This window comes from Grus americana, chromosome 1 (genome assembly GCF_028858705.1).
Source record: "Grus americana isolate bGruAme1 chromosome 1, bGruAme1.mat, whole genome shotgun sequence".
Classification (NCBI taxonomy): domain Eukaryota; kingdom Metazoa; phylum Chordata; class Aves; order Gruiformes; family Gruidae; genus Grus; species Grus americana.
The window spans coordinates 74,185,820-74,208,787 of record NC_072852.1 but is presented as its reverse complement, the minus strand read 5'-3'; the positions used below and the strand labels follow the sequence as shown (position 1 = coordinate 74,208,787).

Sequence of the window (22,968 nt, the reverse complement as noted above, 5' to 3'; positions counted from 1 at the left end):
CAACCTCTTGGGTTTCAAAAAGCTGGATGAGAAACTTAGAAGAGCTGTCCCTCTTGAAACAAAATAAGGCAAATTTTAATGGAGGTGAGCAAACATCGCCAAATGAGAGAAATGGTCCAGATTTCAGGCTGACACACAATTTCACGCTCCTTTCTCTCCCTCAAAAAGCTTCTTTCAAACCAGTGTATTGCCATTAAAAGTTTCTGTTTTGACAACTATACTTTTTAACAAAAATATTTTTTTCCTGACCACACTAATTGACAATTCTGCTTATAAAGCATTGCCATACATTTGCTTCCACTATACGCAGGCCTTGAGCTAAATACAGACTTCAGTCTTCAGAGTTGTCAATGCCCACCACCTTGCCCTCTCTTAAATGCAGAGCTGAACATAGATATTAGCATCATGAACCACCTAATATATGCTATATGGGTATTATGTGTATGGGGTACATATAACAGAGTACTGCCTAACTCTAGTGACTTGTTCAGGAGCTTGATCTTAGCCTGTGTCTCATTTTTATAGGGCTGCTGAAACTTAAAAAAAAAACCCAACCAAAAAACAACCAACCAAAGAAACACTTACAAGCACGGGGAGAGACTATTAAAGGCAGAGGTCTCTCATATAAGCACAACATGTGATCGGATAATATTGTCTGGATTAGCAGCTTTATAACCTAGCCAAGCCCCAGGGCTACAATTATCTGGTTGCATTAAACTGAAATCACCGGCAAAACCTCACAGTGAATGAGCCCTTGGAAGTGTCTAATCTGCTGGTTCACACTTGCAAGTGAAAGCAAAATTCAGTGATGGCTAAGAGATGAACAAACATCACAGTGCGAGATTTTCCAACTAATGGTTCTAATTTTGCTTCTAAAGGAAGGTATTTCCATTGCTTTTGGCTCTTGTTCCAAATACTTTCCAAATATAACATTATAATATTAAAAAAATAAGATAAAAGTCACAATAATAGCTACCACCAATTTGCACCTGTATAAAACTTTTCATTTCATTAGTTTTGATACAGAAAAAGAGTGAGGTCTATTCAAAGGCTGTAGGAGGAACCAGATAGATGCACACTCCTCTGATTCCCTTTGGCCCCAACTCCATCGATACTTTGGAGGTTCTCAAACTACGTTGTGATTTTAAAAAGACACCTTCCAAAATAATTTACTTGTTCATGCTTCCATCATTTTTTCCTAGTCCTTCACCAGGTGCCATAGACAATGGAACAATTATTCCACAAGCATTTGTCTATCTAGTACCTGAGCTTTTTGCTCCACAGAACTACTACAGCCTTGGAGTCTATCAAAACAAACGAACAATCCAGAAATGAATGGTCATTTTAATCTCTCTGGCCAGCTCTCACTTCAGGCATTCATGTCTGCATATCTATAGTTCCTTCTGATTACATAGATGGATGTGACAATCACATTCCACCAGCTCTTGTACATCAAGATTTACCAGGAGTTTTGCTAGAGGAAAACTACGAGTTGATGAATAGAATTACACCCAGGTTACAGAGATGTGGAGAAAAACACAGATAAGAAGCTCAAAATCGTGTGGTCCTCCAGGTTGCCTAAAAGATCGAGGCTACTCTGCCCTAGAAATGGCAATCACCCAGGGCACGTAGAGTCATATATTTTAGGATAACATACAGACAGTGAACTACCTCTCAGCCTTCTGCCTAGCTATGAGCAAAAGAAACTCCTTAAAAAAAAAAATTTTGTTTACATAAATGTAAAATCATCAATGACGTCATGTAGATGACCACCTAACAATCATCAGGTAAGGGAGAGTGGTGTGGTTTTGCTACATCTTGTACATCACAGTACAAGAAGCTCTGCTAAACAGCCAATAAAAAGTCAATAATTACAAAGAAAGTGACATTTGAAGAACTACTCAGGTACTGCTGTGTGGGAGTTAATGATACTATTTTTACTGGTGATCTCTGCAAAACTTCAGCTCCTCTAGGCTGGAATATGCAAGTACGAAGAAACTTCCAACTAAATTAATTTTTACGCAAAGTTTAGAGACAATCTGGAAGATGTTCTTTAACAATGAAATTTGAAATAACTTAAACTGAACTAATTGATTTTGGATTTTATCCATGTTGGAATCTATTTTCTGATATAGTGGTGGGGAGAAATGTTTAACATGGGTATGACTGGTAAATGCTACTACACTTTTATACTAAAACCAATTTTTTTGGGTTGAAAATTAATTTCTTGCCTGAAAAGGATTAAAATAATTTCCCTTTAAAGGAGGTTTCACTAGGTTGCCGCTCTATCTATACTGCACCATCCAGTTGTGTATTTATGTCATGACTTGCAAAAGCTTTTCAAGGCACTACTAAATGTGCTTTGAACAGATGGGGAAAGGTAATGCATGCCATTTTGTCAGCACAGACACACGCTGATTCTGACGCAAAAAATGACATAGTAGTATATTGATTTTACATACATTTCCATATGCTTAAATAGCTTTAGACTGTATGTTACCGAAGCATTTATTTTAAGATAACAACGTGGTTTAAACTTCGTTTTTTCCATTTATCTTCTTGTTATCAGAATCCATATTTCATTCCAAATATAGCTGGTTGAGTATGCAGAAAACAAAGAAGGGGGGGGGGAAAAAAAAATCAATCTTCCCATCATCCAACATACTGGCAAAACAGATAATTCCTAAACCATACAAGGCTTCAAGAATGCAGGCCATCATAACTGCCTAGATGATTTTCTGGCTACTCCAATCCACCTCACATCTTCCTCATAGTCTTTACTGTGCCGAGACCTGCTTTATTCAAGTTCACATATTCACAGATGCCATTTCCTACTCCCCAAAGGAGTATTCCTATTTCCTCACACCAGCCATTTGCTACCTCAGTAAGGCAGATAGAGGAAATCTGTAATTTATTCTCTCCTGAAAGGTTCAATGCCTGCCCACAGAAGAGGATGTCTGGAGCAAATAATAGGCACCTGTCACCGCAGGGAAGGGCCACACTCCTGCTGCCGCGACAAGTTCCATCAGACCTAATTTGTATGCACACTCCCAACTTTACCAAAAGCAACAGCGTTGTCCGCTGCTTCTGTCAGGCACTTATTCATTTTTATTTCTCCTCCACAGTTCGGTACTACTCTTTCTCTTTTGCGCTCTCTGTATTTCTGACCTGAACTTTAGGAGGAAAATAACACATCTCATCTAGACTAAAAAAGAACAGTTCAGTTTAGGTCAAGCTTAGCTAGCAAGACTCTCAGCTAGCTCTGTGGTTCAAATGCAGCCTGAGCTATAGATCAGCTAGATACAGTCGCAGCAACAGCATTATCCTGTTTAAAACAGGAAGAGTGATGTAGGCAGATGTGCTAACTAGTTCTAGCTAAGCTCACCCTAACCATTACTCCCTAGCCACCACCCCAAAGAGAAAGGCAGCAGAGACACATGAGCCAGTGGGTTCACAGTCTAGCAAAGAACTCCACAGGTCAGTTAAACCTGGTTAATTTTGTCACTCAAGAAAGTTACTACTGGATACAAGAAATTTAGTATTTCAGAGGCTTGTAACTTGGGAGCTGAGCTTTGCATTGAGATAGCGGGAAGAACATTTTTAATAAAAGCAAAACAACTTTTTTTTTCTCTCAGCTTGGGGACAGCTGAGCCATTTTGGCTGAAAAATTCTTTTAAATTTATTTTTTTTTAAATGTCTGAGGCAAACACCCAAAATGGAAAATATCAGCCAAAGCTGAAATCATTTGGCAAAGATATAAACAGCTGAAAAGAGTTTTAGGACAGAAAGCATCAAGCAATTTTTAACACAGACATAACTTCCCATACCTCCTACTGCCTATTTCCTCACGTTCCTGCAATGGTCAGGAGCAGTGGACTCCCCACCAACACTTGTGGTCCTGCACAGGGCAGGAGCAGTCCCCAGCTTATGGGGCAGGCTTCACCCCCAGAGCTCCCTCCTGTAGGATGCCACTGAAGCTCATGACCAGGTAAGTCAAAGAGATAACTATAGATGTACAGAAGTTAGCAACAACTTCACATCTATGACAATAAATAAAATCACAGGGAATTAATGAAGGTTATATGCTATCAATATCCATGCTAGGAGGAAAAGCCTGACAATCCAGAAGGTTATTTCCAGACACAAGTTCTTAAATAGCCATTAATATGTCAAGAGTTTTAAGAATACCTCCTAACAGGACATTTACAAAGGTACCTAAAATGCTGCGGAGAATAAGCCAACATCCATCTGGTAAAGAGGAGTCCCATGGAGTAACACTGATTCTGGGGTTTGGGGAACTTCCTTTGAACCACCTGACCTTGGACACTGTTGAAAAGGGGCTGCTGAGCTCGACAGACATCGGACACAAGTCAGTAGGGCAAAGCCCTCAGCACAAACTACCCAGCAACAGCAGCCAAACGTGAACCCCAGGGCCAGGATTCAGCCTCCTGAATCCCACCTTTATTTGCAACATGTGTATCCCTATTACAGGTGTTGGGTAAAGAAAACGCTTCATTTTTACAGGTAATTGTTTGCCTTTAGCAAGCGTAGCTTACAGTCCCTGGAGGAAAAGATTTGCTTTGGTGAATTAAAATCATGGGGTTATTTCACCAGAAACGCAAAGAAGCACAAAGCTAAAAAGATTAACAAGTAAATATTTTCTCTTTTTTTCTCTTTTTAACTCAGTGACATGAAAGCTCAAGACCCTTATAAATACCAAATGAGATTTCACAAGCTTGCATGGCTGAGCTTTGAACGGAGAAGTATTCTGGGGTGCAAGCCAAATACTCTGGGTTAAGGAAAAAGGAATTAAAAAAAAGTTGACCATAACCTGAGGCCTTGGCTCCAGCCAAGTGCCTGTTGTTATGAAAGCAAGGTGCTCCACACGATCTAATCATAGCACTAAACCTTGTTACAAGCCCTTTTACAGCTCCAATATCTGGGTTACATGGAAACACGCTGGAGAGCCTCCTTGTACTATGAAATAAATGTCATTCTGACTGGCATCCTCTCTTCCAGCGAGTAATTTCCCTCCGCTGATAAATCGATACAGCAAAAACAAATGAGAGCGCACAATGGGCACATTGAGGATTACATTTTTATTCATTTCAGAGCCCCTGCAGCAGAGTTTTTTAAACACAATAGCAGAAAATGATGCACTTGAGCTGAGGGGAGAAAAACCAGAGAGTGCCTTAGACAAGACGAGTGAAGGAAAAGAGCAAGAAAGGAAGAGAAAGAAAGAGAAGGGGAAGAAGAAAAACAAGCTCAGCATTTATAACACAAGTTTAGATTTTAAAATGTCTGAAGTTCAGAGTGGCTTTGTGTCCAGTGAGCATTTAGTTTGGCTCATTTCTAAGTTCTTGCTATTTGTTACAGCAACAATAATTTGCTCCCCCCCCCACCTTTTTAAATTTGGATCCTAACTATTCCATGTTTTCTTCTGAGGAGCTCTTCTCACCCTTTCCATCACAGCAGCTATACTCACACAAACAGGACACCACCAGTGCTGCCCACATCTATAATGTCTTGCACCAAAACGGTTATGTCAAAAGACAGACATGGAGGTGTTTTGCTGCATTTTCCTATAGTTACATCTAGACTTCAGGGCCTCAGCTCAGGGAACTAATCCAGCATCCAGTGGGGTCAGGAGACATATTTTCAGTGACCTGTAGCAGGTTCTGACTCAGCCCCAAAGTAAACGAGACCCAGCCTGGTCACCTTTAATTATAAACATGTGCCCTGAAACTTAACATCTCAGTCTTCTCTATTTATGGAGCAGAAATGAAAAGAGCAAAACTGCTTTTTCCCTCAGGGCATTCAGCCAAAGAGAGTGCAACCATGGATTTACTGAGGTGCAAACCCAAAGGCCGGAGCCCAAGGTGTCAAGAAACTGCTTGGCAAGCCCAGATCTAAAAAGAAACTGAAAGGTACATCAGGACACCAACAGGGTGGTAATATCTCAGACTTTAGGTGTTCACCCACTGTCAGCAAAAGGCCAGACCAATAGGTCTAGAGACTGGAGACCTCAGCACATCTACAGGAGACCTGAAACCAGGACAGCCAAGGAGGAGCTTGGGGCAAGATACCACACATTGCAGTGTAACTCTGACTTGAACATGACCCACACCAAGAGCAGGAAATCCAGAGAGCGTGCAGTCCTTGTCCCTGAAGAGCGACTAACAGCAAATGCAAGCAGGGCTTTCGTTTCATCACTACGTATCCACTAGGAACTGGACCAAGGTGACAAAACATTGCATGTTACTGCCATGTGACTGCTGGTTTGTGGCCACTTTCAATAGTGCCATGGTCTACATTTGAACCGGCAACCTCAAGGTGAGGGGCTGTTGTATCTCATTACTAGTTCCCCATGCCTCATTAAATTTGCATTTATTTGGTTCTCACTGTTAGTGGTTCCTACAATGACCAGCTAGAAATTACACAGAAATGTGCCTTTTTTCTTCCTTTTCACACTCTCTCTCCCCCCCCCCCCTTTTTTTTTTTCAAACCAAAAGGCTGTAACACAACAGCAACATAATGCAAAGTGAAATCCTTTTACAACCCTGGGAAGGCCAAGATGTGTGCCCAATAAATGTAAGCAGACATGATATCCTTTATAATCACAGCAAGATGAAGATGTGAACTGAATAAATGCTTTAAAAACATCATAGATTCTATTAGATGCAAAAGATTGAAGCGTTAGGCACCTTTTAGCTCAACTTTCATTTAATTTACTGCTTGCTGTACTGTAGTCTAAAGGGAGTGAAAAAATCCTCTCTCTAATTTTTTTTTCCTTTTCATGAGCTGACCAAGGAGATGAAATCTGGGTACTTTAATTACCATTCAGAGCCAAAGGCCTGGCCTTTGATATGGAAATCCCACTTCAACTCCAGCTTGCTGCTGCCTTTCCCTGTCCCCTTCTCCTTCCAATCTCCCAACATGAATTTTAAGTAGCCTTGTCAACACCTGACCGTGAAAGCTAACAGAAGCCTGTGCTGCTAAGTTGGTGCTGTTGCTTTTTTTTTTTTAAATTTTATTTTATTTTTTAGGGGAGGGTGAGACAGCAGGGGGCAGGTTAGAAATTGGCCAAACCTAAGCAACTGGATTTCAGCACCTTCTCATTCCTCATCCACACACGGTGCGGCCCGGCTGCATGCAGCAGCTCACATTAAAGGGTAAAAGAAAGAAGAAGCGGGGGGGGGGGAGGAACGGATGAAAGCTGTCATGTACAGTTACCCTGTTATTGTCATCTGCCTGCTGCATGACTCCCAGCTTTGCTATAATTATTAATTGCACTTGTCAACTGTCATTAATTCCTCTTTAGCATCCCTGTCTTCGAGTAATTAGACAGAACAGCCTCACTGCACTCATTGTTTTGAGAGGCCCCTGAAAGAGCCCAACGGGCTCTGAGAAGAGACAACCATCATTAATACAATAGAGCACCTCAGCATTAACCCTTTCGAAGGTGCAGAAATCAGAAGCCATCGGCTCTCACAGCTCACAATTTCCAGTTGCTGGAGCCCCATTTCCCTTTTCCTTATGAGGGCTCTCATCCCATGACTCAGGAACAGCTGGAGGCTTCAGGTGCTTCAGCCCGGGGCACCCCATCTGAGATGCTGCAAGAAGGCCTAATTTTCCAAGGGTGGGGACTCAGCACTCCCCAGCTGTCAGTCAAGACATTATCTTGTGCCCGACTCTGAAGAGGTAGGCACAAAAGACTGGACTGTTTATCATCTTCAATAAAATTATAATCTTCACATTTTACCTCTTTCATCTAAGTTCACAGAGGTTCACCAAAAAGCAGCTGCAGGATGTCAGTGTTCTCTGACGTTCACTTCCCCACCCTTACCTGAGGAAAGGGATGCAGAGTCCTTATTCTGACTGCGACTGCTGGTGCAAGACTCCAAAGCCCAGCTTCGCTATCACTGCACCCATCCTAGTCCTCCACATGAGATGACCCCCCCACACACACACTTCCCCTGACCATATCATGCACTACAGCTGTACTGAAACTCTCAACTCCCAAACCCAGCCACCTCCACCACTGTTACACAGGTATAAGCAACAACCAGTCTGCCTAACGCTTGGCGTTTACTTGGCGGCTGCACAGACGGTGCACGGCAAGGACTAGGACTCTGCTTAATTTGCAACGCTAGAAAGCATAAAAGCTCACGTATGTGGAATAGGTACAATAAGAAGGCATAATTATGAGTCTAGGTGCAAGGGACAAAGCAACTAAGTGGGACGATACTGTATTTGTGTCACCGGTCTTGAGACCAAAACTGCACTTTCCACTGGAAACATTAAGCTGGTGCTGGGGAGGAGGGACAGAGAAGTGTTCACTCTTAACTTCATTTTACTCTGGTGCCTGACTACATAATGGTGGTTTAACAAAAAAGAAAAAATAAATGGGGAGGAACTAGAGCAACTTGTTGCTGCAACAGGGAAAATCTCTGCAGTTCTACTTAGTTTACTGCTTAGGTTTACCTCTGCAGCTAACCCACTCTCTCATCTTTTTAATTATAATGCTGAAATTCAAAGTTGTTATATAAAAAAAAAGGGAAACCAACTAGGCAATAGTCAGACTTCAATTTACTGCTGCTTGGGGACACTCCAAGAAGTTCCAGACCTGCCTGAGGAAGACAAAACTACATAATCGCAGTCTGTCCCACATCTGGGAGTGGAGGGAGCACAGATTTTTTTTTTTTTTTTCCCTTTTTCTTCTAAAATCTCAGAAAACGCTGTTATTCACATTAGGCAAGTGGTTTTGCCAAACCTGGTCACATCAAATAACATCTTCAGCAACAGTATTCCTGAAACAATTTTGTTTAAACCTATATATTCTTGTTTAAAATCAAAACCTAGAATACTGAAAATAAAAAAGAACTTTCTTCTGCCTGCTAGTTTAACTGCAAGGGAATACTGTGATAGGACTTCTTTTCCCCCATTAAATTTTGCCTGTCTTTAACGCTTACCCAACTGAGACCATCAAAGCCACAAATTAATGAAGCAAATATACTCTAAAACAGGGTTTCAAAGTCATAAAATGTTGAAGAATTTTACTCAGTGCTTCACCTTCTTTGGATCTGGCTTAGTAGCTTATGATTTACTGAAATACCAGAGAGCTTTGTATAAAGGCATGTGGAAGATATTTATAGTGCATATAGAACCAGAAAAATCTTTCATAAGCATATGCATCAGATTTTTGGCACTGTGCACCCTGCATCAGAAATAAGAATTTGGCCATAGATCTGATCAGCAAACCCCCCTTTGCCTTTCCCTATTGTGGCTCTAGTCAACCACTGCAAAAATTAGAGCGATTTTTTCAAAACAGGGCCCAGCTCAGCTGCATGTTAAGTAGCATCACTGATTAAATCCCTTCTGCTTTTTTTTTTAAAGATAGATTTCAGTGTCCCACAAAACTGGCCCTGTCTTTTATAACAATTCAGTTGACAGCCAGATCTTACTGTTACCTTATTAGTGACAAGGTCTGCTAAACCACCTTTAAATTGCACACAAGGCAAAACTTATTTAAAGGTCAGCTTTAATACAGTATACGCATATTATTACAAGTTCTTGAATGGCTGGTGATACTAGTTCCTCAGGTAAATAAAAAAATAATTCTATTCTACTTTGCTAATGCCAGATGTTTAATTCACCTTCTTACATGAGTATGCTCTTGGGACAGATATAAACCAATCCTGATTGCTGTCAATGAAAGCACCCTAGGATAAAGCTGGCTGAAATCACTGATGATTTCAGGTCTTCAGTATGATCTGCTGAGACATTTCTGGGATTCAGCCAGAAGCTACAGCATTGGCTCCAGTTATTTCAAGAAGGTGAAAAAACAATAGGTGGTTAACAGCTATTTCAGTGTGAATTCACATGCTTTCTGCAGTGAACTTCTGTCACCAATGTTTTAATGCACAGTTGGGAAATTTTGCCAATTTAAAAGTGCAACTCAGTGAGCAGCTCTTTATCAAATGGATTCAGCTGCAAATCCATGTATTCCTCTAACCTTAATGCCTGACCCCTGTACATGGATATTCCCAAGTCATCCTGAGCCCACATTTTCTTCTCCCTCCCTCTTACAGATTGCACTAGTTAAAAAAGCAATGAACGAGAGTTAAGCACGTACAACGTGTACACAACCTTAAAAAACACACCAATATCATTAGAGATAATAAATTCCCTGTTCCGCAGTCTCTCCAATGAAGAGTGTTCAAGTGATGATTAACCAACAAGCTAAGTGTTCAGCTGCGATCTCAGCCCATTTGGAAGGGTTTTTGCCCAAGGCAAACTAAAGCAGAAGATTAAAAAAAAAAATCCTCCCAAATGGATTAAAAACCCAGTTAAATGACCATCTTTGAGGTCATTACAGCAATAAGTAACATCTATATATACACATATATATTATATATTTATATATAAAGAAAGAAAAAACCCTCAGACAATCCTTCTCCAGAGGATTACTTCAACACTTTTGACTTCAGAGAGATTGAAACTCATTCTCCTAAGCAAGCAGCTTTAACCTGAATCAGAACTCACCTCTCTGCCAATCAGAAAGAACTTTTTTCAAAAACTTATACTTCCTAATAGTTATATGGGCCTTAATCCTCTTGGAAACAGTTTTAGGTCATTATTCTGGGAGTTATTAGGTTGGAAAACAGCTTCTAGGCAAATGATGCTATTCACAAACCTTTTACACCAGAAATAATGGTTGGATTATTTCTGCCTCAAAAGTAGTCTTGAGGTCTGATTTCTGATTTTCTTTATATCTGAGTTCCTGAGAAAAGACACAGCTACTTGCTGTTAAATAAATAAATACTAAATTTCAATACGTAAAAGTAATTTTATAAGGATCATAATAGCAGTAATGACAGCAAGTTTGAATTTTAAATGGAAGTAAAAAATAATGTTTTATCTCCTGACTTCCAGTGTTCTTGAATGTTTCCAAGGGCACCCGAATACTTTGGTGTTTCCCCAAAAAGGCAGTTTCAGGGAGCTTTCACAGATCTTTTTTTCCCCTCCTCATGTCTTCTAAAGCGTTATTTCTTTTCCACATCCACTGGCATCTCACAGCAATAGAGAAAAATAAAAAAGGATCTTGAAGTCTGCTCCTTACGTAGCAGTTGAGAGAAGGGTGACCACACATCCTTGAGTCTAGGAGTATCCTCATTTCCAGGACTTTTGAGAGCACTTGTGTTTCCACCAAAACTTATGCTTTGCCTTCAGCTGCCAGTGCTCTGCGGAGTAGGCTGACCACTGACTCACCAGTCAGCTGAGCTCATAGAACCGGCGTCAGGTAATCAAAATACTCCTGTATTTGAAAATACAGAATTATCTATTCAATTTATTTTTCTGCCCTTGATCACAGAAAGTATATGGGAAATAGGGAGTTCAGTACCTCCCCCACCCCAGATAGTTTCCTCCTCCTCTTTCCAAAAAAATTACCATTACGTAACGTATGAATTTTCAGTAAGAACAGACAGATTTTTAAAAACATCATTAATGACAGAAGCCAACTTTTTCCTCATGTTATTTTTTTCCTCAATGCTTGCACATACAACAACAACAAGACAACCCATCATAGAGCTAGATCATGTTGGTTTTGCAATCCTGCCACCAGTTACTACCACTGTGTGAGTCAATCTCTAATGGGTGCATCTAACAGAGACCGCAGAGTTGGCGCATGCCCCAAGTAGTCCCAGGAACTGGGAGCCCGCAGCAACGTGAACACTTCTACAAGCCCCTCCACATCTCCTCTCTGGTTTTTAGCACCAGTGGAGTATACACAGACACCCTGAGAGTCCAGTCCAAAAGCCATAAGTCCAAACAGTTCTCCTGAAAAGTTGGCCACTCCTCATTTCATAGTGAAAGTCAAGTGTGCGTGTGGGGGGGAAATCACTGACAACAAATCCATATAAACTAATCTGTGCTACTTTGCAAACTTTACTTCCTTCAAGCAGATCAAATACTGAAATTTCAATGGCAATTTTTGTCCAAATAATGACCTCAGGATTTACCCCATCACTTTTACATATAGCTGTATATGCACACAATCTTCTTTTTCTCAAAAAAGCCCAACCTAAATTAAAAACTCAGAAGCCTACTTGCTGTAAACTAGTTATTAGTAAATTTTTGTCCATCAATTCTTACCCTGAAGATGGCAATTCTGTTCTTTGCAGAACAAGGGGGTCAGTGGGAGGTAAAACTTCAGCATCACAAAAACTGCAGCACAAAGAAAGAGCAGCAGCATCTCTGACTAAATGCTTCACTGAGGAAGTGATATCACAGAATCCGGTGGCCAAAGGATTCTGTGGTATCACTTTCTAAAGTATATTAAAAATGTATTAATTTGCTTAGATGGCAACTTCTTCATCATTGCTCAGGAAAAATCCAAAAACCTACAGGAAAGGCCTTCTGAGGTAATCGAAAGCTAAAGAGACATAACATAATTAAAAAGAAGAAAAGAAAAAGAATTGTTGCATTTGTTCTCCTTAGTTATATTAGGAATAAAAAACAAAACTAATGTAATAATGTATCCCAGCAGTTCAAATCTTCTAATTTATGTAGAATGGATTATTACTTAGACAATCTGACCCTGGGCAAAACTTCCTCAGTTGAGAAGATTTACAATCTAATTATGCAGGAAGTTCTGCTGAGACAGTTTGGGTGCAATGGTCTTCTATTATATTAGCTTAGCTAAAATTGCTGCTTCTTCGCTTGCTTGGTGTTCCAAGTACTCATATGAAAACAGAAAGTCTTTTATTCGCATCCTTTATTTCCTTTTAGTTTTTCTCACCATTACCGTATGCAGAAGCACTCATTCTCAACTGCAAATAGCAGCGAGGGGCTGAGGTTGTTAATGGCAAACTACGAGTTGCCTTTCAGGCTTTTGCTTTGGCCCCTGTTTAGTGAACCGACTTTAAAAAGGACCATCAAAGTGCTTTTCATAATTTTTACAATGATAGTTGCTCGGTTATTGCTCCCCTCCCTTATTGCAAATGCCCCTGTAGAAAGCCTGAAGCTGAAATCTGTTCCTGTACACTTTCTTTTTCATCCTGCATGCACAAAACTAGTTTATTTTTGTAGGGTTGCTCAGAGATGTTTGCTGCTGTCTCAGACACCTGAATATTTTTAGCAATCTATTTCATTAGATCATAAAAAGATCCCTCAACACATACAAAAATAGCAAGAGCTTTACAAGCTTGTAGAGAAGATGACGTGAAACTTGGGTCTAACATAATCCAAAAATCTCTTTTTCCCCTAAATACTACAGTGTATTGAAATAGTTGAATGTACAGATATGTCCTATGTTTAACATAGATGGAGAAATATGTGCCTTTTTTCTTTACAGTAAGTGTTTTGATTTCAAAAGGTCAATGGATCATGTCACAGCCTTCAGTCTTGATAATTACCATGTGTAGTAATGCACATTTTTATCTACAGGTGGCAGACCTTTTAAATTCATCTTCAATCAAATTCATTAGACATTTTTGTTGATACCACCACCCACATTAAAAAAGTAAGAATCTGCAGCATAAAGTTCCAATTAATGCTGTTCAATTTAGAGGACGGATTTGTCAACAAAGTGGCTCAATTCTCAAAGGCTAGTGACCCCTCTCAGAATGAAAGCCTTAAAAATAATAGTAATTAAAAAAATCAGTTGCCTAGTACATGGTAAGCTTTTTATTATTTAAAGATCATTCAGCAACTCAGCAAAGGATTTCTTTTTTTCTCTGAAGTAGAAGTTTCACTTCCTTGATTATTAGGCACTGGTTGGTAAATTAGTGATTTCTTCTTTGATAAGCTTACTTAGAAAAGGAAAAAAATACAAGAATGTCACAACTGACTTCTTGCAGTTAGAAAAGTGAATCATAAAACTTCTTTGTATCTGAATCAATCATTTTAAAATAGCACGACTTATACTGTCATCTCATATGCGTGTTTAAGGCCTCACTACAAAGCAGAAAAGCACTGATTTACACCAGAATATTATCACATAATCCTGCATTCAAGGTTAATTAGACATTGTGTCCCAACAAGAACAGTGGCATAGCCCTCTGCATGTGGACAAAATTATACTGAAAGTGAGAAGGCTGTCCTAGGGTTTCAGCTGAGACTTGGCCCTAAATCTTCAGTTACACCAGCTCTGGCTCTCTACTGCCTTCCACACCGTTTCCTCATTTCACCCATGAAAACTGGACTTAAGTGTTATCTCTCACTGTGGCTGCATTTCTAATGCTGATGTGGTAGCAACTGACACTCTCCTGGCAAAGGTGCTAATTATACCAGAATGCATGACTATGACAGCAACCTGGTCAAGCTAGCTGAAGACTAACCCTAGAAGTCCATAAATACAAGATAAAAAGCCACAGTACCTAAAGGAGGTGCTTGGCTTTGAAACCTTAATTCTGCAAACATTTACTATTCATGGCAGTCAAGTCAAGCACAAAGACTATTACAGGATCCAGTAGATGTGTTAACTCTGGGATTACCTGTACCTGAATCTCCTATCAGGCCAACAACAACATTTAACTGGAATGCTCCCCATCCTCTCTCCCTAACGGCAAAAAAATGTTATTTTATTATTTGACAAGTTTAGTCCTTGGGATGTACACACTTACACATCAATACTGCTAAAATATTGCATGTATATCCACAAGTTTGTAGTAATTCAGGGAAAATTCTTTATCTTGCATTAAGTTTTAAAGAGGAAAAAACCCAAACCCAAAAATCTTTTAAAATTATCTTTTTGGGACTTTTGAATAGATTGAAACAGAACTGCAGAGTAACTTGAATAAGTAATAAAGTATAGATAAACTTAAAACATTTACACTGGGAATACACATGCTGGAGAAAATCCTTATTTACTTGCTGATACGCCCACTCCTCCCCCTCCTCCCCAGTCCAAAAGAGTGGGTGAGAAAAATTGTGTTCACTAATGTCTTTTGTGGTCACCTAGTAACCTTCTCCTTTCTCTCCACCAGCTCTTCCTTCATACCACACTCTTCCATATTGCTAGCCCTCCAGAGTAATTGCCGTATGTCTTTATATAGTTTTGTTTTCCTACCCAGTGCAGAGGAGTTGGGATTATTTTCAATCTTCGGAAGCTTGTAAACAGGATCAAACAGGAACACGGTCATCAGCAAGAGGAACGCTAGAAAAATAAAAGCAAACACATATCAACAATTTTATTTTAAGAAGAAAATACATCCAAAACATGAAACAAAAGCCTGGGCTCTGCTAGACATCCCCCTCCCCATTCCTTTTCATTTAGCTCATGAACTCTTTTTTGCAGAACAGAGGCTGGTGTAAATTAATGTGTGACCCAAAACATATCACATGGAAAAGCTGCCACAGAAATATGTAATAAAAAAAGGAAGGAAAGAAAATAAAAGTAGACATTATTAGAACTAAAGCGGCCCCTCTTATCATGATAAATCAATACAAAGATTGAACTAGGAGAAAGATATGACTATATATTCCTGTTTCTCTTGAACATTTCAATAGCTAACCTACACTCACCAATTCTGGTTTTATATCCCCAGCCCAACATGCTTGCGCAATTAGCCCGTTTAGCATGGTTAGCAGTGCAAGCGTGACACTGGGAGCAAGAGGTCCTCTGCATTTGCCTCTGCTCTCAGCCGTCACCCTGGGAGTAGGAGAGTTACTCACACGCTTACTCCATGACTTAGATCCCTGCTTCAAGGTTATCCAAGCTGCACCTGAGCTTCCTGCACAGGTGATGGAGTGGCATCTCCCCCAGGTATGACAAAGCCCAGAAGTTCAGCGACCAACAGCATCCCCTCCTCAAACCTCCCAATCCCCACCTCATCCTGCACAGTTCAAGAGCTGTGGCTGCTGGCGTTTAATCCCAAAGTCTTCAGCCTGCTGGCAGAGGGGGCAGAAGTGTTTTGTGACGCAAGGTGTGAATGTGATGGACACATGAAGTAGGAGCTGAGACCCCTGTGCAGAGGCCCATGATACTGTTACATGGAAGAACGCAACTGAGCTGTCTGACCCAGGTTGCCCTGCCTAGCCATAGGCTCCCCATTACCAGCTTTGTACCTTGGTTTACCTGGTTGCAAAACTGGGAAAATAAGTTTTATGTAACTCCCAAGAGTACATCAAAGCAGTTGCTTGAAAACATAAAATACTCAGTTGTTTAGCTAGATCATATGACCACAGTTGCATAAACAAGTCTGAGACCATACTTGTGACATGACACATTGAGTTCACACAAGCCAAAGTCCGCACCATCTCAGGCGAAGTGGCTGCCCTTTCAGTCAGGTGTTGCAGCCCTAACCCCTGTTACAATCTCTTAATTATCAATCTAGTCCAACCAAACCAAAATCATTTTTAGTATGAAACATATGTACAAATAAAAATAAATAGGATTTTTAATCTGCAAAACACACACACACGAATTCTGAAATCAGTAACCTCAATATATAAAACCAGGCAATTTTCTACGGGTTTAATTTGATGGAATAACTTTGCCAGCCCTACAAGCTCTGAGAGCGCTCCACGACCACCAAGAGCAGGTCAGTGCATGAGGTTAAGAGACAACCATCCTTGGTTCATACTGAGCTCTACATGCCAGCAAACTTTGTGCAGATATAAACCTCTTCTTCCTATATTATTGATCAATCAGATGAGCAAACAGAAATGTGTTCTCTCTAGAGAAATTTCTAGAAGTTTCTAGACATTTCCTCAAATGTGAGATTCTGCTCTTAGCAAGATTAATGTCTCTGTGGGCTTCTCAAGTAAAACTATGTTGAAGGGGGGGAAAAAAAAAAAAGGTCAGTCTTCAGTGAAGATAAGTCATCAAAACTTTTTAAAAAAAAAAAAGTCAAGATCTGCAAGACCTATCAGTCTACCTGGTTACAGCATCTCAAAGAACCAGAAAATATAAATTGCTTAACTCTTGTGTCAGACCAGTTATCTTATTAAACATTCATCAACTAATTAGCACAATGTAAAATTTGTCCTTTATCTTCCTTCCCTAACCAACACGTTATTAATACAGCAGACACACACTAGGAGCTGAGGCAAGAACAAGCCCCATTCCACTCACTCCTGTTTAGGATGAGATCCCCAGAAGATGAAGGCAGGTCAGAGGATGAATCAGACCTGTAACACTTGTTTACAGTAAACAAATACTCCCCCCTCCAAAGTTTTTGGCTTTCCCAGCAACCTGGAACCAAGGCAGAGTGCTACCCCCTGTCCTCTTCATATAAGCAGAATACAAAGGAAAAGTAACACTCTCTTACTCATTCTTGTGTTTTCTGCTACGAGCTTTGACCAGTAATAATTGCTTACCCTTGTTTTGTTTCTGACCTATCTCCTCCCTTTACCAACTTCTCTTCAGAAAACTTTTGTGATTTTTCTATAAATCTAGATATTTCTAGATTTTTTTTGAAGAACTCTCATTTTCTATTTCTCAGCACAATGTCTTCCACAACCAGGCCTGGGAATCTAAACAGGTACAGATGCAACAACAAAACATAGTAACAACAGTAGCTATAAAAATAATAATAATATCTTGAGCTAGAATCTCAGCTGGATCCAGGTTAGTTTACAACTGCGTGGCACCCAGTTTATTCCCACACAGAAGGCTTAATCATTTCTTAAGTGTTAATTTTACCTACATAAAACTTTCTAGTTGCTATCAAACAGCATATGTCAAAAGGGTTGTTTTATGAGTTAGAAAAAGCAAAATTGAGACTAACGACTGCCTGTGAGCTTTGACATGTAGAGGGAGATTTTTTCCCCAGGACCAGAGCTGGGGATGTCTGTTGGGAAAGGACTCTTTGGAAAAATCAAATCTACATGGAATAAGCAAAGCTTTAGTTAATGTGTTGAAGTAACAATAAAAATGTGTTTATAAATGTAAAATACCACCTAATTACAATTGTTTTTTAACAAGAAGATGAGACAATGTCCAAGTATTAATAAAGACTTCAGAAATTGTGGTTCTTAGCTGCCGTCATGAGTGGAGTGACAGAACCCACAAAAAAAAAAGGATCTGTTGCCATGTGAAGAAGCCTAGACCCTACTCTGCAATTAAATGCAATTTCACTTTAACTGTGGTTTCCATAGGATGGATCATAGAAAATTTACACTGCTTGCTATTTCTTTGACTTTCTATTTCCATAACATGTCCTACAATGTTTTTGTTTCTACAGCAACATGGTTTGGGGACCATTATTTGGGAGGACTACAAGGGCAGCATTCCAGAAGAAGGCAAGAGCTCTGTGCACAGGAGTTAAATGGATGGAAAAGCACAAACAGGAGACTCAAGATACTCATTCCAAAAAACTGTCCCAACGTGAGAGAAAAATTTAAGTATGAAGTAGTCTCAAACCATAGCACACATTTTAACAAAAACTTCTGCAACATTATTATGGAGAGTACTACATCATATACTGTATATTATATCCTATACTATGTTTTATGTACTGTCTTACATCTTACTAAAATGTTTTTTTTTTTTTTTAACTTTCCCTGAATAGTAGGAAAAACAACAGATCAACAGCCTTCAAGACAGAAATCCTGCCTCTGACCACAACCTCCACACCATCATCCCCAGACAACCCTGCCTCAAAGAGGCTTCCACTGATGCAGTCTGCAAGTTCCTTCTTCCTGTTCAACCCCTTGCCTCTTTGCTGAGGCCACCAGGAAGATATCACTCCATGACAAATGTTGTGGTGGCTTTTCTGTGATGATGACATTAGCTTGTGATAGGGTTTTTAGGAAGCAAACAGAGCAAAGCCCCCAAATGACTGACCAGCCCTCTTCCAGCACAGGATAACAGCAGGACTTTCTGAAGGCATAGGGAGAAGTGTGGGCAGGGGCCAGCCTCCATCTTCTGCAGGTGAGCAGTTCCACAGTGGTCATGAGTGGGATCTCATCTCACCTCACCAGGCTGGGTATGCAGATAAGGCTATCTCATCATCTAACACAGCCTTTGCAAAGTAAAATACTGCCATCACAAACATCTGCTGGATCTTTCTCAGGGATAAAAATCAAAGGCCCAGCCCACCACACAGCGTGCACAGAAAACGCAACCATTTACAGTCACTGTGACTCACATCTTTTCGCATTTCACCTGTGGGGTGGTTAAAGCTGCTTCCAGTTATGCACGGTGCAGTGCACTGTAGAGAACAGAATGAGAGAAACACAGAAACATGAGGTTTTCTGCACATACTTTCATTTTCACAAGAACTTCCTGAAGCTTACGGCTATTAGTTTTTAACTCTTCAAGTCTTAAGTCTGCCCATTAAGGTAGAGGTGAATTAGTGAAGCAGCATAAAGAAAACTGTGTTGCTACATCTTTCAATGATGTCTGCAGTGTTTTGGGGTATAAACTCACAAATTTTTATCCACTCAAAAAATTGAATGCATATAAGAAAAAACATAACTGTCTGAAAACCTGTTGTCTTCAGAAAAGACCCTACCTCCTACTTTCAAACTAAGTTCTTATTTCACAAGCCAAAATCCAACCCATGTACAGGCCTTTAAAGAACATTGCTTTTGATGGCATGAACTAAAAAGAATCACAGGCTGGCTCTGGTTGTTTTTCCCACTCCAAACCAGTCAAAATTAGTCTAAACAGAGCGGCTAACCCACAAACAGGGTTGGTTTGGGGTTGGGTTTTTTGTTGTTGTTTGTTTTTAAAGTCACATTTCTGCTAGAAAAATACCAGCCAGCTTGTGCAAGATTACTTCCTCAGTATCTACCTGTTCATACGGCTGAGGAATAACAGGCGTGTGGAGGGGGGGTTTTTGGTTTCGTGGGTTTTGGGTGGGTTTTTTTTTTTTTTCTTAATCCATTTGCCAACCAGAATCATTTATCCCGTATTAGATAAAGTATAATAGACTATACCGAAAGGGTCACTGGCCTTCCATTTAATGATATTGCCAGCACGAATCTACATTTTCCTGACAGTGTCCCTCAACACAGAATAAATGGCTGATCTCTTCACAATAACAGCTGATTTCTATTTATTAAGCTAAAAAGGTCACCATTTTCTACGGCTGGGCCGCCCTGCACTATTGATAATTTTATGCATAAACAAATGGCAAATTTGTGCCACATAAATATGCATTAGCAATTACTTTTTCCTCGGGCAACGCTCGCCGCATGCAAATGTGTCCCTCACAGGGCCTGGTGGCTTTTGTTTTAGCTCTTGAACAGCTAAACAAAAGAGCACAATAAACAGTTTAAAAATTGCCAATCAATAGGAAATGCAAATGCAAAGGTAAATGGCAAGCAACTCGCCCAAACAAATAAAACTAAACCAAAAAAGCAAAACAAAAATCATGCCAGGAAATAAATAAATAAATGGAAGAGACTATCCCTTCCCCACACTCACATCTTCAACTCGGGGTTTTATTCTTTTCAGTAGAGAGATAGCTAAGGTGCTCTTCGCATGGCAGCATGGAGCTGCTACTAATGCTGACCCAGACGGGAGCACCCAGAACGTACACGTGGGTTGAGTACACGTTAAGCAGGACCCACACCCACGTCCAAAAGAGGTGTCAAAAGAAGGATGTCTGAGGAAATTCACAGTGGACCTTTGGTTTAGCTTTCTGTGATTGCACATTTCCATCAAAGATTTTTAAAGAAAAGCTACATGTGAAGGAATGAATTGCAGAAAAAAAGCTTAAACATCTTCTGTAAACATTGATTTAGGATTTTATTACTGGAAGTGCCCAAAAAATACCAACTTATTTGTGCCTACATACAGATGTCTGTAGTAACAGACTAATGAATGTTGTCACTTGAGAAACTTGAACTACATATAATTTCCTTTACCCCAGGGACAGAAAGCTTGATTTTCCCTTGTCTTATCCTTGGACTATTCATTTCCGACAGCAAACCCTAGTTGTTCACGAGATGCAGGATAATGGAAAAATCAGACCCAGACACTAAATTGGTATGAACATGGAAACCAAAACTGACAATTTTAGGAGAACTGATGATTGCTTTGAATTTTCCCCTTCAACAGAGGAGCTTCAGTGCTATAGAGAACCGAGCATGACACGTACCGTGATTATTATCGTTTGTAGGCAGGCTATTACGTGTGGACAAAGAATCCAGTTCAGTAACGCAGTAACAACATATTGTGCACAAATACATGCTCGGGCCAGCTGTACGACCCATCCGAGCAACCAGCTTTCTTTTCACATAACTTTGAGGCAGTAACTCTGTTTTCATAACCAGGATTAGGAAATGGAAAGGCATGAAATATAGCCAGCAGAGTAAGCTGCACCTCATTCTACAAATGTTTATGAAAAAGCCAAACTTAAAACATGTGGGCTTATCTTTTGGTTTAAAAAAATAATTATTATTTCAACAGAAATTGACGAGATTAATCATGTGCTTCAAGTGTTTCCCAAATAGGGAACTTAATAAAGCAGGTAACCCATATACACACTTTTCTATAATGTTAGTGTACAAGGTTATTTTTAACGAATAGGAATGTTCCTGTCAATGTAAACATTCGGCAGTGATCCTGCATTTTTCCCACCCAATCAGCTGTCACAGAATGAAAATTTCACAGAATTCATTTCCATGAATTATACTAAAAAAAAAAAAAAAAATCAACAAGCTGATAAATATATTTTATGTCAATTAATTTAGTTAATTTCTTGCCTTCCAATTTCCCTGGTTTTGGCTTGGATGTTTTATAACACCACTTTACACTAGGACTTTTGATTCAGATAGAAACTGATACAAGTGTTAACAACTATAGTGCCAGTGATAACTGGTTTTAATCATTCTCATCCTAAAAGCACTCTTACACATAGTCCAGTATGGGAGAAGCTACATCAAGTATAGGACAAGATATGCCCTCACAAAGCACAAATCCTTATTTTAGGCTTTTAGCCAAGAACACTCCCACACGAGTAACACATTTCAAGCCACAAATCCACAACTTTCAATTTCTCTAAATGACAAGACGACAATCAATGCAACGTGGTAAGATACATAGAACTCCCCCCTTGCCATCAGCCTTTCTCTGCTCTGCTTTTTCCATTATTATACACAAAAAAATGGATATTGATAGCACCTCCTTCTTTGGGTAAGTCAAGGCACATCCGACAATTGCACACCCATAAGAGAGCATCCTCAGCTAAGACACGCTGCCTTCTGCAACTGGCCTCAGAGCTGCTGTGGGCAGCTGCCACTCAAACATGCCCATCCAGTCAAGGGGTATCTACCTGGCAGCATACACACTGCAAATCCCAAAGAGTTCAGAAATGACATATCACCAAAATTTGCATACCGTTTTGTTAAGTTAAATGTGATTGAAAGACCCATGATTATACACAAAGTTCTCCTAAGGTCAGCAGAGTAAAAAAAATGCATGAGCAGGTATGCTAAAGCAAGATCAAATAAATTGTTTAAATGTCACTGCAAAGGTAGTTCTCACGAATGTCTCTGTTGCCGGTCTACTGCCATTAACATAGTTAGAAAATCTGTAATAGGAAGAAAATTATTACCACATAAAATATTCCTGCAAAGAGATGCTGCTGCAGAATTGAAATGAAAAGATGTAGCTCAATCTGTTAATGCCCATCCCACATGTGTGAATGTGATGAACAGTGGAGAATGAAATGACTGGTAAATCTCTGTTAACAAGTGTATCTTAAATAGTATACATGGATCTTTCTGTATTGGTACCACATCTTAAACTTTGATGAGGCTATTCATGTTAATCCCCGAAACTATCACTAGCACTATCAAAACAAAACTCCCAGAGAAGATACCAAGAGACGGCCATTTTCTACAACAGCAGGTACAGTTGTTTTTGTGAGAGGTATGCAGCTCAAGGGGATGAGACAGGAATAGAGAAGAAATTATTTTGTCAAATTCAAGCCCTCTTTCTCTTCCAATGAGCTTGGCTTCTACTTTTTTCTAAACCCCATTTTCAATGAAAGTTATTGTCGCTAATGG

General features: G+C 39.8%; 1 protein-coding gene across 9 annotated transcripts in view; it reads right to left on the bottom strand.

Annotated features, from left to right (window-relative positions):
* Nucleotides 1-22,968, bottom strand: part of SOX5 (SRY-box transcription factor 5) — a 655,394-nt gene that overhangs the window by 474,452 nt on the left and 157,974 nt on the right. For 8 of the 9 annotated variants that reach the window (XM_054804269.1, XM_054804608.1, XM_054804174.1 and 5 more), the window contains one exon: nucleotides 15,074-15,160. The gene's annotated coding sequence lies outside the window, so the exon portion shown is untranslated. Of the gene's footprint in view, nucleotides 1-15,073; nucleotides 15,161-19,097; nucleotides 19,161-22,968 lie in introns of all 9 variants that reach the window. The other variant, XM_054804526.1, reaches the window with a different exon arrangement.